We start from the raw sequence: 19,929 nt of genomic DNA, 5'->3' as shown, positions 1-19,929 counted from the left end.
TTTAATATGGCTTAAAAGAGGAATCGGAGAGCTTTGAAGTTGTAAGATCACATGACCAAAAAGGGGGACAATTGGCTAATGAAAGGGACGCATAATTCGGAAGTAGATGGGGCGCGAAGGGTTAAGAGGAGAGGTAGACCAAGAATGCGATGGATCGGCTGATGTGAACGTCTTTTGCACGGAGGCTCATTTTTGATTTGGGTTTAAAGGATGAATGTGGTAGTGACTTTTTTTTGGTGTTGTTATCGACCCTCCCCTATTAGGGGAACAGCTTACTGGTTGATTTATATGTGGATATGTGTGTTTACTTATGTACTTTATATATGTACATTTTCAAGGAGCTGAAATGCCTATAGGTTACCCATCTAAAGCCAAGGGTCCAGTATTTGTGGCTTTGTTTACTAATGTTTTCAAGAATATTATAATAACCTTTTTGGCCGTAGAATGTTCTGTTCAACAGAAAATTAAAGGCCTCTGTTGTCCAAAGCAAAAGAAAAAAAAAGTTCTGTACAGCGTATAATCAAGGCCGCCGAAAATAGGTCTATCTTTCGGTGGTCTTGGTATAATGTTGTACGAGCCGCGGCCCATGAAACTTTAACCACGGCCAGACGCACGATTATGGCTAACTTTAACCTTAAATAAAATAAAAACTACTGACGCTAGATGGCTGCAATTTGGTATGTTTGATGATTGGAGGGTGGATGATCCACTTACCAAATGCAGTCCTCTAGCCTCAGGAGTTTTTTAAGATCTGGGGGTTCACTGTAAACACCCCTTTCGCAATGTTTTTTTTTTTTTTTTTTTGTACATTTCGTATTTTTTACCATTTCTTTCTGCAGCTTTAACACATTTCTTCGTATTATCTCTCACTCTACCGTATCGACTTTGCTTTTACTTTCTGAGTATTTGATTGAATCTGTGTACGTCATTTTTTTCCATTTGAATAGCATCGTGAAAACTTTGGTTAGTTACACCTCGTATCCCGCTGCCATTCATTTATCCGACGTAATTAAGAAGTGCGGCCCCCTAAAACATGCTTAATAATGATCTTTTTACCTCTCTCTTCGTCGTATCTTGCCACCCGGTGACTTAGCAACGCATACAAAGTTAAAATTCGGATACCACCACCTCAAGGCAAAGCCTATTGATTGTACCTAATATATCTGACATACGTGCTAATCAGAATCCACTTTTTTTTTTTTTTTTTTTTTGTCTGCACAACTTCAAAAGCGCAGTACGGTACCCATTAACTTAGTATGTTAGGCGACCTCCCCATCTAGTTCATAGCCTTTTTGTTTTTGTTCTGATTATTGCCTTGCAATTTTTCTTTTTACTATCTGCGATAAAGCTTGATCCGCTTTAGTTACAGTTTACAAACCTTTCTCGAGCAATTTACAGACTCTCTTCTAGTTCAGACGCATAGGATTTTCGTGCAAACTACACTTTGACATTCTGTCATATGATAATGACGGGGTATTTAGAATTCATAGAGTTTGCAAAAGAAAAAAATGTTACAGAAGTAAAACGTACGTAGTTTTCTTTCGATTTCAAGATAAGTCTGTGTCTAGACAAGGCAACTAAAACGCTATATCATGTTTATGTATGAAAGATTCTTTTCTCTTTCCAGGTAAACGAGCGACCTAGAAGAGATTTCAGCGTGTGTTTCAAGAGCCGTGAGTTTTTCTTCATCCTTTATTTGTACTTTCCGTGATAAGGAAAGAGAACTCTTCAAGCGAAGTTTACAAAACGATATCAGTCCTGTTGTATTTGTCTGTGTAAAAGTCAAATACATTTCACGTTATGCCTTTTTATCTGATTGGATGAGAAGTGATGGTAAAATACAGATGCTCTGGAGTAATTCTTGATTACAACAGTATAAATGTAATCAAGGCAGGTTAGAAAATCCTCTAGACCTTATTGTCTGATTCATGTATTTCCCTATGTATAGGCTATATGAGCGGTTCTTTTACTTCCGTGTGAATAGGCTTATATTCTATATGAGCGGTTCATTTACTTCTCTGTAAATAGGCTTTTAGGCTATATGAGTGGTTCATTTACTTCCGTGCAAATATGCTTACAGGCTACATGAGAGGTTTATTTACTTCCCTGTAAACAGGCTTACAGTCTATATGAGAGGTTTATTTACTTCCCTGTAAACGGGCTTACAGGCTATATGTGAGGTTTATTTACTTCCCTGTAAACAGGCTTACAGGCTGTATGAGAGGTTTATTTACTTCTCTGTATATAGTTGTATAGGCTATATGAGAGGTTTATTTACTCCCCTGTAAATAGGCTTATAGGCTATATAAGCGGTTCATTTACTTCTCTGTAAATAGGCTTATAGGCTATATGAGAGGCTTATGTACTTCTCTGTAAATAGGCTTATAGGCTATATGAGAGGTTTATTTACTTCCCTGTAAATAGGCTTATAGGCTATATGAGAGGTTTATTTACTTCTCTGTAAATAGGCTTTTAGGCTTTATCAAAGTTTCATTAATTCCTTGTAAATAGGCTTTTCGGCTATATGAGAGGTTCATTTCCTTGTGAATAGACTTATAGGCTACATGAGCGGTTCATTGATTCCCCTTATATGGGGTATATGAGCGCTTCATTTAATTACATGTATTGTATACAGGCCATACGAGCGGTCCATTTACTTCATTATTTACTTACATCTTCAGTCGTATCATCGTAATAATGTCATTTCTGATAAATATGATTTCTTCTTATAATTATATGTCTTTAATTTGGCTTGCGCCAGTGTATCACTGTAATCCAAGTATCATCTATCAGTCATCAACGGGATACGGTTACCTTTACATAATAATCATTCAGAGATTTAATTGTTCAGATCCATAACATTGACGTACTTGATTTTTCACAAACCATGATGATTCATGTCATGTTTGCTGTTCATTTGCCGGTACGGTAATAATTGAATGAGCCCTCATAATGCAGGGCTGTTTTGATACATGATTAACAAACCGAATTCCCTTCGTTTTCGGAAAATTAGTCCTGAACCAACGCTCTGGTGCGTTGTATGAGGAGGAGTTTATTGTATTATTTTGCAGGCAATGGTTAATTTTCATTTGTTGATTACAAATTCCAGTTTGTCGAATTTAACGTTCCTGAAAACGAGTAGACTCTCTGAAGTCTGTGCGCTGTCAAGATTTTGAACGGCTGTGCCTCTTCGTAAGTCAGTACTGGATGTGTAACATGTTATATGTAATGTACGTATATATGAGGGTAGAGAGGTTGGGTAAATATATGGAATAAAGAAAAGAATGAGAGGTCTTCATAATATGTATATATATATATATATTATATATATATATATATATATATATATATATATATATATGTGTGTGTGTGTGTGTGTGTGTGTGTGTGTGTATATATGTGTGTGTGTGTTTATGTAAATAAAATGTGAATAGAGAGAGAGAGAGAGAGAGAGAGAGAGATCCAAAAGAGGTACATAACCCTCACATGTTGCATACAAAATTTCACTCATAAATAATGCGTAGGGAACGTCTAGCAAAAGCCCGAAGCTCCCAGTGATACCTAAGTCCTTGTCATCTTATTCATCATCGTTTATTTGTGCCAAGGAGACCTCATACGAAATGAGACCTACTGAGAGGGTGATAAAGGTTCAGTTTTATATCTTATTCAGGGATGCCATTAACAGAGTGAATGTCAGAGGCAAAGAACTGTTTCTTGAACAACCCTTTCATATCGAGACAAAAGAATAATTCTCTCTCTCTCTCTCTCTCTCTCTCTCTCTCTCTCTCTCTCTCTCTCTCTCTCTCTCTCTCTCTCTCTCATTTTCAATTAGATGGGCTTTTGATAGAAATTATTTTCGCCCTAAACAGAAGCATTTGCAGATCCCTTCGTAATTCGAACTTTACTGTGGGCTTCGGTAATGAGAGTATTAAGGGCTTAGATTCCCAAAGTGGTGAATTTTCGAAATCACGAGAGAGAGAGAGAGAGAGAGAGCTGGTAATATTTTAGGAGAATGTTTTTACGAGCGACCAATTAATTTTTTAAAAGAGGGAAGAATTACGGTGGCAGTGATGAAAAAGGGAAAGGATTTAGGGAATTGCCTATAAAGCAGAATGAAATGATGGCGATTTCTCCCCTAGGGGAAAGCGTGGGCGGCAGTTTGGTACATACTCACAAATACTGAGGGTTGTGATTTGTTGCCCGTAAAGGGTGTTTTATTTATGCTTATTTTTCTGGAACTTATTCAAGGTTTTGACTGTGCCTGAAATACTTGCGCTTGCCATTTGGGTTTGCACTTCGATGTGAATGAGTACAGGTTGTTACATAGTATTGTACTTTCTTGTAATTCTTGTAGTTCTAGAATATTTAATCGTTTATAAATTTCCTTTTGGGGAAGATCTTTGCAAGGCCTGTGCACCTGTATACCTTCACATTATTAATGTGTCCAAATGGTTGCTTCAAGGATACAATTCGATGTAATATCGTATAAAAGCATTAAATACAATTTCTGAAGTTGTTGTTGAAATAATGCTATTTGTTGATTTACTAAGAAGCTCAGAAATCTGGTGGCAATGGCATATGTAAGGATTTATTCTTCTTTGCGTTTCCCAATAAATGGTAAAACGACCGTTTCGATTTTGTTGACGAAATACTTTCGTGCATCTGTGAAATTAAGTTTACTTCTTTTTCACGTTTTTCTTCCTGTTATTATTATCGTAGCTTCTGGAGGTGCTTCCTTTTTTGGTGTGTCAGGAGAACTGTGTATACAGAATCTTATCTTTGTATAAAATATGTGAATGAGTACAGGTTGTTAAATATTATTGTACAGTATATGTCTATAGGTACCCACGCTTAGTCAAATGGTATTATGTATTCGTGTGTGAATATATTTTGTTCATTAACATTCTAATGCATTTAATGCCCTTTGATATATCCAGAGACCTCGGTTCTTATCTGCAGCCGAAGTTACGTGTCGTAATTCCTATGGAATGGATTAATTCCTATGGAATGGATTAACTCCTATCGTCTGTATTAGTGATGAAACTGGTACGTCTGGAAAAAATAAGCCAATGAAAGTAATAGTTAATTTTTAATCAAACAGAAGTGGTGTTTTTTTCACTCACACTCCGTAAGATAATCAATTGAGCAAACCTTAGACGATTTAATATGTTATATTATATGGAAAATGATAAGTAAATCAAAGAAATTATATGATTTAATAGAAAAAAAATTACCTTTTCCACTCACACTCCATATGACATTCAACTGAGCGAACCTCGGACCAAAAACCTTAGACTGAGTTCTTGGGACGTGGTTTGTCTTCAGTTGTCATGATAAGTTCACCGTTCATTTCCTTAGCTTATCTCCTTCGTATGGCACACAGCCAGTCGTCTATCTTTGGGAAAGATAGAGTCAAGAGGTTTAGGAGGGCGAGGGATAAAATTAAGTAAGGAAATGGAAAGAGATGAGGGTGCAGCATTAATTTCCTTTTAAAATACCAGCCATTTCTGGCGTTTTTATTCTTGGGGATTTTCATCCACAGGAAAAGATCTTTTATAGAAAATTCCTGTACATTGCAGGTTACAGGTTCTCCTCCCCCACCCCTCTCTCTCTCTCTCTCTCTCTCTCTTCAAGGCTCGATTTATGTTTGCGCTGTTCAAGCTGCATGATATCATTCCTGTGGGGTGTTGCAAGATGGCGGGTTGGGAGCCAAGTTAAGCCATATAGTTGACTCGGAAACCCGGGGATCCTTATCAGTTTACCTATCTATGCTCTCAAGTTTCGGGAGAAACGTTGTACGTGTGAGTTTGTAACTCTCTCTCTCTCTCTCATGTGTGTGTGCATATTTTTAAGAGTACATGCTTATACCCTTCAATGTTTTCATTCATCTTTTTGTTATCGCACTTTTACCTTATATTCATTTTAATTTTTACCCAGTGCAGTAGTTCGCTCTTGTCAACTCTGCTCGTGCGTTCGTCAATTATCACGCTTTGTTAACTTCAATGAACCATCGCAAACTCTTCTCTCCTCTTTCTGCACGCGCAGTTTGCTATTCCCGTTTTTTCTTGCGTTCTCTTTGCTTTCCCTGCATATCCACTTTTACTGTTCCCAACTTCCCTAAATTGTTTCCCATCTTTTCATCTTCATGCTTCTCCCCCCTCCCCCCTCCCCCCATGACGAGGCTCGATTTAACATGCTCTTACGTCCGTCCTCTCCACTTCTCCCGTTCTCTTAATCCTGTTCTTTTTTTATGTCTGCTATGCGTTTGCTGACCTAAATTTTTATCTCCTCTGCTCCTTGTCCCTTTCTTTTCATCCAGGTCGCTCGGAAAGGGAGAGAGAGAGAGAGAGAGAGAGAGAGAGAGAGAGAGAGAGAGAGAGGTCAGCAACCTCGGTAGTTTACTGGTGAAATGCTTGTCCCTTAGCGACCTTTTCCCTCTGCTTCTTTGAGCATGACTTTCATCAGATTCTTCTGTACTTTTTTTTATGTTTTTCTCTGCATTTATTGATTGGATTAGTCCGAGAGGAAGTGGTTTTTTTTTTAAGCGCAGTACTCTCTGTGATGTAATATATTTTTGTTTCAGTCAGTTGGAGGTTTGGTGATTCCGCTTATTCAAAAGACTAGTTTGAGTGGTAAGTACTTAGTTGCTGGTTAGGCTATAGATAAGATTGTTTATAATAATAAAATAGGGTAGAATTGGGTGAGCTGTTTCTCGGCACCAGGGAGGATTTTCAGGTTCTATCTCTTAGCATCTGAAGCAGCATCTCTCTCTCTCTCTCTCTCTCTCTCTCTCTCTCTCTCTCTCTCTCTCTCTCTCTCTCTCTTAGTTGCTGGTTAGACTATTTAGATAAGACATTTTAATGAGGAACGGTAGAATTGTTTGAACTGTTTCTCAACTCCAGGGAGGATTTTCAGGTTCTCTCTCTCAGCAACTGAAGCAGCATATCTCTCTCTCTCTCTCTCTCTCTCTCTCTCTCTCAGCACCTGAAAAGTAGAGCATTTTTCAAGCGATCCAATAAAGCGATGATAAACAATCAATAACGTTCTGGCGGCGCGTCCTTCGTCAGTAATGGAAGGGAAAGATGATATCGCAGCTAATGACGAAAGTTTGAAGATTAGGAAGCGAGTTTTACACTGAGGTGTTTCAGCGCTGTAATAAGCTCTGGGTTAGGTGGCAATTGATGGCTCAGTGCAGCAGAAGACATAGAATGATGAGTGTAGAGATAAGCATTCTTTTGGGTACAGCAAACTGTACCCAAAAGAATACTTATATATAAATTTATAATATATATATACATATATATATATATATATATATATATATATATATATATATATATATATATATATATATATATATATATATATATATATATATATATATATATATATATATATATATATATATATTGTATGTATAGATCATGTAAATGAGATCGTGAGCGTAACTGTGGGAGCGTTTTGTTATATTTTTGAAATTACTAACAGTAAGCCCTTTATATCTTCTCCCCAAAACTATTAAAAAAAATTGCACATGCACGATGCACGTCGTAACGCCAAGTGGGGAAAGAAATACTAATTCCGTCCCCACAGAAATATCTTTGATTTATACAAGAGGAGCACATTTTAAGGGAGAAATTTCCCATGATACCACAGAGGGGGGGTTAGGGGAAGTACGAGGATATCGCTGGTGGTTGTTTGCGGTGAGAGTTATAGGAACGGTTTTGGCTGAGGGCATTCCGAGATCCATTCGGGAACTCTATTTCAAAACTTTGATAGGTTCTGGTCAAGTTCGATGACGACGCGGAGAAGTTAGCTCCTTATATGCATTTATTTACGGGTACTTATCGTTCTTTTTTTTTGTTTGTGTTCTTTGTAATCATTATAATATTGTTATGAATAGATTTATCAGCAATTATATTTTCTGGCTTGCTGAGTAAACTTAAAAATTCGTTGTAAACAGCCGTTTAAAATATTTTTGTTGATATGATATGATTCAGATCGTCTAATGTCATTTTTTCCATCCCGTGGGTCAACGGTACTTCAAGATAGAGAAATTCTCTATGACTGATAGAGCTATATTTGAATGCAATTGATAAATATTTCTCTGCTGCCTGTATGATCTTAAAAGGTGTTAAAAAACACTCTTATGAGCGTATTATTTTCTCAGAGACATTGTGGAAACCCGACAATTGTTGTTAGCCAAGCTATTTCTGGTCAGTGAATCGTAGGTGTTGCTTTGGTCGTAAAAGGCTTAACAGAGATGAGCATGAATGAGTGTGTATTAAAACAGCAACCAAAGTGCTATTGCCTTCTCACTCTGTTCATCCGAGTAAATCCATCGATGTCAGTAAGAACTGGGTGGAAGCGAAAGGTTTAGATAATGAAGCTTGAGGGAAGTTAAGATTCAATACCCTAGGGCCTAGGGTATTATCTCAGTCAGTCATAAGAAGTGGAAAATCGTAACACTTTTCGAATCCAGGTCATGAGTGCCAGTGGATATGAAAGGATATCAGGGGGAAGGGAAGGAAGGAGGACAAATCTTGGATAAGGCCTTTGAAACTGAATAAATGTAAAAACCAGATTGTGTGTTGTAGTAACATGTTTAATTATTTGATATTTAGAGATGCATTTTATTTTACAAATTATTATAAATGCATATATATATATATATATATATATATATATATATATATATATATATATATATATATATACTGTATATGTATATATATTTAAATATATATAAATTTATATACATTTAATTATATATATATATAAATATATATATATATATATATATATATATATATATATATATATATATATATATATTTATATATATATATATATATATATTTATATATATTTATACATACCTGTATGTATGTATGTATATATATATATATTTAAATTTACCAGTATTTTGAACTACAAATAATGTACTTCTTAAGTGTATGTCACGCGGTAATGAAAATTGGAAATCTGATTTGAATTAAAAATAGTTAGCTTTAGTAAATATGCATTTTATGTTCGCTATTTCTTGACATCGTGTAATCAGTGTACGCATGATTGATATTATCAAGTACTGAATTAGTAACAAAACTATCAAATGTATATGTTTTTCATATGTATAGGAATTATATTTTGAACCCTATAGAATAAGTGTTCATAAGAAGAAAATAGTAGCATAGCCTCCTAATTTGGAGTTATTTAGCTTTTACAATCTACTGTATAATTGTATATGATTGCTTCTTCTTGTAGGGAAATGATATGGATTGAAGATGTTTCATTTTCTGTAATCATTAAAAATAAGGAATTTAATGGTAATGAGGATGGTGAGAGTGAAATGAAGAATATTTCCCGAGCGGTTCATTTCACGTTGTATTAATCTGATCCAAAGATTGGGATTTTGAACTTGAAGAATAAAGCAGATACATCAAGAAGGTTAAAAGAAAATACATGGGTCGTTTCCCGGAAGAATCTGTTGAAGATTGAAAGTTAATAGAGATTAGGCAGGGTAAAAGAGACGTTCTAAAGCTTGACAGTTAAGGAAAAAATATCACCGATCCGTCAAAGGATTACTGTTGTTCATCTTCATCTCGGTGGAAAAGTGGTTAAAATTATATGTAGAGGAGACAGAGAGCCACTTTTCAGCAGAGAGGGCGAGAAGCTGCACAAATATAAGAACAATATTTCAAAGAGTGTGGAGGCGATTGAACGGAGTATCGCTAATGGTAAATCCTTTTAGAAGGATGTTGTGAATGGTAAATGCGTTTTTGTAGGGAGTAATGAATGTATTTTAGACGTATCGCGTAAATGACAAAGTTATTGATACGGAGAACTGTATTATGACTGGTGAGTAAATTATGGGAATGTTACTATATATTAGAAATAACGGTAATATGAGCAAGATCTTGGACAACAGTAAATAGGTATTAAACTTTTGCATTTAGACTTTTTAGACCAACGTATTTTCATCCTGCATATTTTATAGGCAGGCCAGTGGCGAGAGAGGCTGTCCGGCCGTTTAAAGTCATAGGCTACCAACGTGACTCTAAGGTACGTTATGTAACATCCTGTAGCTGAGACTGAAGTATCTTCATTCTGGTTGCTTTATAGGCCAGTAATCAGGAAAAACATTTTAGGCTTTTATAACTGTCGGTTCGATTTTTGGCTATATATATAGAATGGCAAATACATTTATATATAGAATGGCTAATACATTTATGTATAGAATGGCTAATACATTTATGTATAGCATTTCAAATACATTTATATATTGAATGGCAAATACATTTATGTATAGAATGGCAAATACATTAACATGTAGAATGGCAGATACGTTTATGTATAGAATGGCAAATACATTTATGGGTTTGGTTAAAAATCTAACGGCGATTTGAGAGTTGATTAAAATTGGAAATTCTCTTTGAGCTCAGCTTATTTTAGGGCATATTATAAATGAAAAAATCATCTGGGATTTTTTCGTTTATAAACGTAAAAATAACACTTTATATGCCTGTGTAGTACACGTGACATAAGAAGAATTGAAAGGATAAAAAGTGTGGGTATTATTCGAAGTGGTATAAAACTGTGTGTAGATGAAAAAATGGCTAAGAGTGAGTTATTTGAAATGGTTCCTTCTTGTGAATGGAATGGAATGTCTTAGGTTTGTGCAAAGGCCGTATATTTTAGAGTTATTAGGGATTACAGGGGTTTCGACGCCCGCTGAATAGGTTTATGAATCAGGCAACAGGTGAAACTGTACCAAGTGTCCATCTGCGATTCAGTAATTTCATATGAATATGTCAAGGACCATTGCGTTGTTTTTTCTCTTAACTGAGAAACATGGCGGATTAACGCTTACATACACACACATATACATACATATATATATATGTGTGTGTGTGTGTGTGTGTGTATGTTATACACTTGTATGTAGACAGATAATTAAAGAGATTTAAACGAGGTTGGGTGTGTACATACTCCGCATATGGAAAGATGTAACGGGATAATGATGCACCCCTTAGCAACGGATAGATGTTCTCATTCTTATGTAACTGATCTCTCTCTCTCTCTCTCTCTCTCTCTCTCTCTCTCTCTCTCTCTCTCTCTCTCTCTCCTGAGCATGATATCATCGTTAGCTAAAGATGAAAAATTTGCCCACTGAGAGCAAGATACTATCAAGTGAAGTGAACTTGTAGCTTTCACTTTCGGGAGCGAGAGGAGTCTGTGAGGTTTTATAGCGAGGGTTATTGAAAGCCTCTTCAGAGAGCGCTTTATCATATCTGGAACGTTTTCCGTTGACGTCATCTCCTGCTGATTTGTCTCCCTTTGTGAATCTGGTCAGCTTTTTAAAGGGCAATTCATGTAGTATAATCTGTAGACTGTGTTTGAAGTTTGTATGTTATCTGAGATCATGATTTTATATATATATATATATATATATATATATATATATATATATATATATATATATATATATATATATATATATAAATATATATATACATTATATATGTATATATATAATATATATGTATATATGTGTGTGTATGTACATATATATGAATACTGCTGCTGCTCCCTTACAGAATAAACTATACATAAGCAAAATCCAGATCTTACACTTTTTAGCTTATTTTTTCAAATATGTTCGGTATATTTTAATAGACTTCCTTTCTTGATGTGTTTGCCGTTTTCGTCTTGACATAGATGCAGTTTTTGCGAATATTCCTTTTTGGCATGCTGTTTTTCAGATTAAAATGAGATTATATCTTTGCTGTTTTTCATCGGACATACTAATTAGCCAAAGACGTCAACAACATTCAGTGCCGGTACATTTTTCAAAACACGAAGAATAATTGTAGTAGAACTCACTGCTTACTACAATACTTATTTTGGAAAGCAATTCTGAAAATCTTTTCAGAAATCAATATTGATAATAATGATCATATAAACATGAATAGAACAAACCACTGTTTCTTCCTAAGGTGGAATAGCAGAAAAAAACTCTAACCTGCATAATTCTGTAAAGTGTTGACACTCAGAATATTCAGATTGTTGTATCACTTAGTGTGCTCTTGTCACTGAAGGGTACAGATGTTTCCTTCACTTATTTAATTTCGCGTCAGGTGTCCTTATTCCTACGCATGGTGAGGCTTTTTACATGGAAGTGCTTCAAGCGTTCAATGTCAATTTCCTAATGAGGAAACACACTCGATGCTCTTTATGAAGGGTAAAACCGTTCAACAAAGTTTTGAGTACGTATAACGCTATATTCTTTTCAGCATTCATCATACTTAAATTATGAAGGCTCTCTCTCTCTCTCTCTCTCTCTCTCTCTCTCTCTCTCTCTCTTTTTATTTCGATTCGTGTTAGATCAGCTTGCATTACTGATTCCTAGTGTAGGGTCTAAGCGGTGTCAGGCAGGGCAGCCGATCGGTGCTACAAAGTCTACCCCAAAGCCAAATCAAAGTCTCTCAAAAGAAGGCATCACGGCGACCCCATATAAAAATGGGAACAAGCTGGGAAGAAGAAGAAGAAGAAGAAGAGTGTAGGTACATTACCTCACTGTTTGTAATTTCATATTCATCGGGGTAGCGGCGACGCTGAGGAGTCAAATTGACAGAAAAAGTCAGTTAGGACCAGTATATAATTATTAACAACTTTTAAATTCTGCTTCTTTGGTCAGTATCATTCTTTTCAATAACTGGAGGTGTCACTGCACTTTTGAAATGAATAACTGTATATCTTTATAGCTTGAAGAATAACTGTAATTACCCTATATGTGTCAGTGATCTATAAAAAGAAATCCAACCTATTACAGTATATTACCGTGCCATTAAAAGCACGATAAATTGGGTCAATTGTCAAACTTTTCTGGGAAACGCTTGCATCCTCTCACCAGTCCATCTGCATTTTCTTCAAAGCCATCCTCTCTCTCTCTCTCTCTCTCTCTCTCTCTCTCTCTCTCTCTCTGGCCTTTTTTGCAGACCTGGAGCGCCCGAAAATATTCGTACCGGAACGTACAAAGTGGAAAAAGGCGCTTCTTCCAGGCGTAACGAAGAATGACATGTGAAAGTTGCTACAGCCTTCTCGGCCCCGAGGGCTTGGCAACTCAGGCTCCGAATCTTTGCCAGCAGTGGTCGATCTTAATTAGATAGTGTCCAGGTCAAGGCGAACAGTAACGGCCATCTTCTCTTTGTCTGTTATGTTCGTGCGAAGAATTTCACGAATTTATTTGCTTAAAAGGTAGATAAATTCGTGAGATTCCCACAAAGGTAACAGACTTTTTTCCGTATTTAAATACTTTTATAAGTATATATATTTACCAACTGTGTGAGTCATTTGGTAATGCCCTTGCCTTTCATTTTAGAGACCTGGGTTCGATCCCGACATGGTTATGTGTATGTATGTATGCTTTATGAGAGAGAGAGAGAGAAAAGTTTGCCCATAAAATATAAACATGAAGTTGAAAAAAGTTATATTTCAGAAAAAGCGGTCTCTTTTGCAGACGGGTAATAGATTACGAGATAGGAAGGATGTATATATAGCAGTGAGTGTCCTGCAAAAGAGAAGGGGTTGCAAATGAAAGATGGAATAACTGATAGATGCATATGACAGTGTTCGCTCTTTGAAGGAATGTGGAAATATTTTCAAGAGCATTAATTGGAATAAAAGCGTTAAAAGGTGCCTTATAGTAAGAAATGGTGTCCTATGGAAGGAGAACCGTTCGCTTCTTGATCAATGCTTCGAATGAGGTTGCAATTGGTTGAAGGCAGAGGTGCGACCTTACATTGACATCTGAAAAAATGGCAACCAAAGGTTGACTGAAGCTGTAAATCAGAGGGAAATTGGTAAGCAGAACAAGTTTCTTGATCATGTGAAAAGTGGCTGTTAAATACAAACTAGAGAAATAGATGGAAACTTTTGATAAAGGCCACGAAATGTCAATAAAAACGAGTGACGTTTAAATCGATGAAGATTCGAGAAATAGTTGTGGCAAAGCATTACATTGCAGGAGAGACTTAAATGTTATGTTTTGACAATATTTGGTGAGGCAGCGATCTGTCGAGAAAGTTGGGCCAGCAGTGTTTGAAAATACACCCTTAGAGATTTCGAAGCGATGGAAGTTTGAGGCAATAATAAATAGGAAAAAATCCCTGGAAAGCAAATGTAAGAAGTAGATAATTATAGTGTTTTCAGCGTATGTTAGAGATTTTTCATCAATGCTTCAAGCTGCGTGAAAACTACGGAATGACGAAGAGAGTGGTGTTTTCATCTGCTCTCCCGGGTTAGTGTAAACTCATGCCTTAGGACTGCCGCTCAGGGGTGTTCGTAGCTATCCAAACACAAACCATTCCTAGGCAACTTTTGCGTGTATGTGTGTGTGTGTGTGCACATGTGGTGAGCGCGTTCTCATGAAATAAGTTATAGTTCTTTTGAAGTAAAGTTGAGTGTAATATGAAAATTAAAACTTCACTTTTTCAGCGTTTTCCACTACATATTACTTATCGCTGAAAACTTCTCTCTCTCTCTCTCTCTCTCTCTCTCTCTCTCTCTCTCTCTCTCTCTCTCTCTCTCGATGTGTTGCATATTAACCTCACATTGTTATGGCCATTCAAGATTATTTTCTTATAAATCTGTCAGGTAGGTAGGTAGGTAGGTAGTCGGCAGAATCAAAAAGATTCATTACGGTTTAATGTTTCATCTTTTTTTTGAAGAAAAATGTTCGTTTGGTTTCACAAATTGATAACAGAAGTATAAAAGTGTCACTAGACGTATTCAATTACTTAAAATGTTCTTTTATCTATTGAGAAATACGAGTAAAGTAACTTTTGGAAATACACTTGAATAATTGATAGTAACTCAACTTTAGGGGACCTTATAAGAAATAAAGGATACCAATCTGATGTCTATCCTCTGAAGAAATATACATATGGAAGTTAGATGGCTATGTTATACAATCATGATTTTTTTTTTCCTTTTTTTCTTTGTAAGATGCGTTTCATGGCAGTTCTATAGTGCAGGATCATACCCGAGAAAGCGAGGAATTCTTGTATTAATTTTATCTCCATTTTGTCGAGTAAATGGGCATCTAAAAGTAATGCCATCAGCGTATTATGGGAGTGGAGGTGGGATGATGGCGGTAAGATTCGGTACTAGCCTTAGATATGTCTCAAAAAGGACTAATGCAGGTGACAGTCAAGCCTAGAGATGAAGAGGAGAAAAACTGCTGGGTTTTTCAGGAAAGGACGATTTGCGTTTTACCTGCTGAAACAGTTTATTATGAGAGGTTAAAGTTGATCGTCAGCTTTGTACGTAACAAATAATAAATAACTATAACCATACTTATGTATATATTACTTCTCATACAAACACGTAAGTTTGTTTTATTAGTGCGATTTGTTTTGAGGTCCCGTTAAATAATTTCTCTGGTATTTCGTTTCACCACTATCCCACGGTCATTACGTTAAGGCCTGTGGTTGTAAACTTGCCCGGAAATGTCACTCGAAGTTTGCAGCCGTGTCAAGGAGAGGAATCTTGGCCCCAGCATTAGACGACATACAGGGAAATTTCGGATTTAAGACCCCTTCCATTCCTTTTACTTGTACCTCTGTTAATATTCACTTTCTTTCGTCTTACTTTCCAACAATTGTTTCATAGGGCAACTGCGAGGTTTTCCTCCTGTTACACCTTTCAAACCTTCTACTCTCAATTTTCCTTTCAGCGCTGAATGACCTCATAGGTCCCAGCCCTCGGCGTTTGGCCAAAATTCTGTATTCCATTCCATTCCACTCCGTTACTACTGTTATCATCAGTTGCGCTGTCGTTTTCTTTGTGACTCATCAGTTTAATGATGTATGTAACACTGGTGATAATTATGGCAGATCTCTGAAGTCAGTCGCTTAGTGCTGGTTTACGAGTAAAATTCCGTAAGGCGGTATTTATCATTAATATTTTAAAGATCTGTCCACCTGCTCAGTTGTATGATGGATCTTTTGCTATATAAAGGTTTCCGAAAAATTATGGAAAAAAAAGAGAGTAAGATTTGTTAACTTTCCTTTTGACGGGTCAAAGAATACTTTTTGATGTTCTTGATGAAAGTGAGTCATTCTAAGAGCTCTGTTAATGGTGCCGCTTTGAAAGAAAATCTCTAAATATATTTTTGTGATAAGCGACCAAACCCAAAAATTACATAATATAAGTATTCTTCAGTACCAAGAGCGAGTTTATGCCCCGTTTTGTATCTTATATTTATAGCCTTTTGGGCTAAGGATATGTCCTAAGTAAACATTTGGTATTTCCAAAAAGCAAATGTTTCCCCCTTTATACGCAAATACACTTACCAGTCTTTCTAATACTTTTCCTGACTTATCGAAATGTTCATGAGTTTTATATCGTCAAAGTAAGCAGAAGAGTGCCTACCTAATATGTCTGGAAAGACGTGATTTTTTTTAACTATACAAGAGAAAACAAATTTTATTCGTTGAAACATCAGGGGAAAATTTTCTCACGTTTCATTATTACCACTATCTGCACAAATTACTTCAGCAAAGTGAACTCGAAATCTCAGTCAATTATAACTTTTTCGTTTAATTTCTTATAATTTACTAATAAACGGAAATTGGGTGAGGCTGCTGTAAGTGGGTTCGATCGCATCATCTAATAAAATTTCCGTGATTTTAACTGGTTCCTTGTCCTATCAGATATCTATAGCAAGGAATGTATATCTGATTGTAATCATCCAACACGATTTTAAGTTCGAGCACATTATTTTATATATCATAATTCTGTGTTGCCTGAATAGTCTAATAATAATAACCCACAAAACTCGTTTTGTCCTCTTTATAATTTATTTGCTCAATTTTTTTTTCTCGAGTTCCTTCTTACTCTCAGATTTTATTGTTTTATCTCCATAACGTTTATTGTTCATCTTTTGCAACCTCAGTGCCCTTAGGGGGTTTGTGCCGTCAGTGCACCTCATGCGGTACACTGTAGGCATTACTTAAGGTTCTTTGTATTGTGCCTTCGAACCCTAGCTGCAACCCCTTTCGTTCCTTTGACTCTACCTCCTTTCATATTCTCTCTCTTCCATCTTACTTTCCACCCTCTCTTAACAGTTGATTCATAGTGCAACTGCTTTGAGGTTTTCCTCCTGTTACACCTTTCAAACCTTTTACTGTCAATTTCCGTTTCAGCGCTGAAAGACTTCATAGGTCCCGTTGCTTGGACTTTGGCCTAAATTCTCTATTCAATTCAATGCAGCCTCAGTGGGATTCGAATATATCTTCGACGTTTCGTTTCCCTTTGTAACGTCATCACACCTTGGTTATTCATAACCTGTACCAAAATACTACGACGTGTATTCGTTTTGTATATATACTGCTTGCGCCAATAGAACTTCTTTTACGCATATTGTTAAAATAACTGTGAGTCTGGCAACATTCATTCATAGTTCATCCGCTCTGTGGTCGGACTGTCAGTCTGTTGAAGTATGTCACTTGATAAGAGCGGAGCAAGCTGATATTTGTTATCTAAATTGTTAGGAATTTCTTCTGTTAATACTACATTTTAGAAACGTGTGAATGCTTTAGTATCACCAGAAACCGAACAAGACATTTTATCATCAACTGGTTATAAACCTCTGTACTATTATGACATGGGATTTTAACTGCATGGCTCAGTAACAGCCATTTTTTATATATTTTGTTGTTAACTTTGATAGCTTTATTACTGGGGAATATGGTGATGTTGCTTTTACTGTATGAAAGATGGCCAATGATATATACTAAATGCATTGATACTTCATTTATTACACCGAAATTATTAGTAAACAATTTATTTTACCATATGAACGAAACCCACTTACTGTTCTTCTCTGTGTTATTTGTGTTACCTAACTCCTTACCGGTCCAAATAGACGTGTCAGCGTTTAATACTTAATACTTGCGTCTGTTGCCTTGAAACATAACAATTTCAGAAATACTGCACGATAGTTTCATATCAAAATCACTAACGAGGGCACCTGGCAGCGACGCCGTTAGTTTTGCTCCACTTTACTGAATTTCTAACTCTTGTAGCCTATTAATATGTTCTAATTTCCAACCCAGTAAGACCAGCCAACCATGGAAATGAAATCTGTATCTCTGTCCTAAGAGAACGTTCTATTTTGCAAAAGACTACGTTAGCATCAGTCTTACAACTTCAACACAGAACGAAGTTCAAGTAAGACTTCGCCCATGGGAGGGTAGTACCGTCAGTACACCTCACGCTGTGCACTGTAGGTATAACTTAAGGTTTTTTGCGGCGTCCCTTCGGCCTCTAGCTGCAACCCCTTCCAGTCCATGTACAGTACCTCCATTCGTATTCTCTTCCATCTCACTTTCCACCCTCTCCTAACAATTGTTTCGTAGTGCAACTGCTTTTAGGTTTTCCACCTGTTACGCCTTTAAAACCATTTTGCTCTGTTTCCCTTTTAGCACTGAATGACGAGTGGTATAGTAATGTAATAAAATGACTGGCCCTTTACCAAGAACCCGTAGTTCCTCCTCGGACAAAATGAAGGGTGTTCAGTTCCTTGCTGGGTGAGCGGGCTCCGTTCTCAGCTACCACTCTGTTGGTCGCGAGTTCGACTCTCCGACCAGCCAGTGAAGAACAAGAGGAATTTGTTTCTGGTGATAGAAATTCATTTCTCGCTATAATGTGGTTCGGATTCCACAATAAGCTGTAGGTCCCGTTGCTAGGTAACCAATTGGTTCTTAGCCACGTAAAAATAAATCTAATCCTTCGGGCCAGCCCTAGGAGAGCTGTTAATCAGTTCAGTGGTCTGGTTAAACTAAGATATACTTAACTTTTTTGCTTCTGGCGAAGTTAATAATAGATAGTGACGCTCCCAAACGGCATGTAACTCTCCACCGCGGATAGGAAGCTTTGTATTGATTGCATCAATTCACCAATTACGCTCCCTGGAGAAGGTTTCAAGTTTATGCGTCGTCCAGCATTTTCGCTGTTGATTCTTTTGAACAAAGTTTTGGAACGTAAGATTTTACAATTACTCATCAACTTTACGCTTAGACCATGGTTTACTCTGCTACTATAGAGTCCAGTGACTGGTGCCGTTGATACTAATCGTGAAAGTGGGTGCGTGTTTGTCAGTTTCATTTGGTCAAATGTATACGGTGAAAGAACAAGAGACGTGGAAGAAAAATATCCCAAATACTGTCATCAGTCTGTATATGAATAACTTCTAAGCCAATTTAGTTGTTTTAAGAGGCTGAAAAGTTGTTTCCTATGGACTGTTGCAGTATCATGTCATGCACAGTCCTTGCTGACGGGATGAACAGTTTTTCCAGATATATATATATATATATATATATATATATATATATATATATATATATATATATATATATATATATATATATATATATATATATATATATATATATATATATGTATGTATGTATACATACACACACACAAGCATTCGAACTTGTGCCTTTCTGAGTTGGAGCTAGGATGGTAGTGACTTACTGTGCGCGACCGTCAGGAGAGATGTAAGTTGATTTTGACTGCTGAATGGCTTAGTCGAAATCGAATTACGGCACTCTTGAAGGCTGAGTACCGTTATCCAAGTTCCGACCGATGAAGGCAAAGGAGCTGTTGGCATTTATAATTTCCTGTGGGTGTTGAGTATCCTCAAAGTAAAGCAATTCATGAGTATTTTGTAGCTCTATATTTTAATATGTATATAGATAAATATTTATATATATAAATATATGCATTTTTTTTTGCAGCAAAGAGAAGTTTCCCCTTAACAGCTTGTGGCGCCAGGAAAAAGCTACAGCGGGCACCACCACTTTCATATTTTCACTTCTTAATGGTTGATGAACTCCCTGTGCTGTGAAACTTCCACACCAT

At 36.5% G+C, this 19,929-nt stretch overlaps 1 protein-coding gene across 4 annotated transcripts in view; it reads left to right on the top strand.

Annotated features, from left to right (window-relative positions):
- The window catches only part of LOC136843320 (FAD-dependent oxidoreductase domain-containing protein 2-like), a 217,614-nt gene that overhangs the window by 112,269 nt on the left and 85,416 nt on the right, over positions 1 to 19,929 (top strand). For 2 of the 4 annotated variants that reach the window (XM_067111592.1, XM_067111593.1), the window contains exon 2: positions 1,628 to 1,673. The exons of the other annotated variants lie outside the window; for them this stretch is intronic. The gene's annotated coding sequence lies outside the window, so the exon portion shown is untranslated. The remainder of the gene's footprint in view (positions 1 to 1,627; positions 1,674 to 19,929) is intronic. 4 annotated transcript variants of the gene reach the window in all.

This window comes from Macrobrachium rosenbergii, chromosome 11 (assembly GCF_040412425.1).
Source record: "Macrobrachium rosenbergii isolate ZJJX-2024 chromosome 11, ASM4041242v1, whole genome shotgun sequence".
Classification (NCBI taxonomy): domain Eukaryota; kingdom Metazoa; phylum Arthropoda; class Malacostraca; order Decapoda; family Palaemonidae; genus Macrobrachium; species Macrobrachium rosenbergii.
This window is presented reverse-complemented; position numbering and strand designations above follow the sequence as displayed.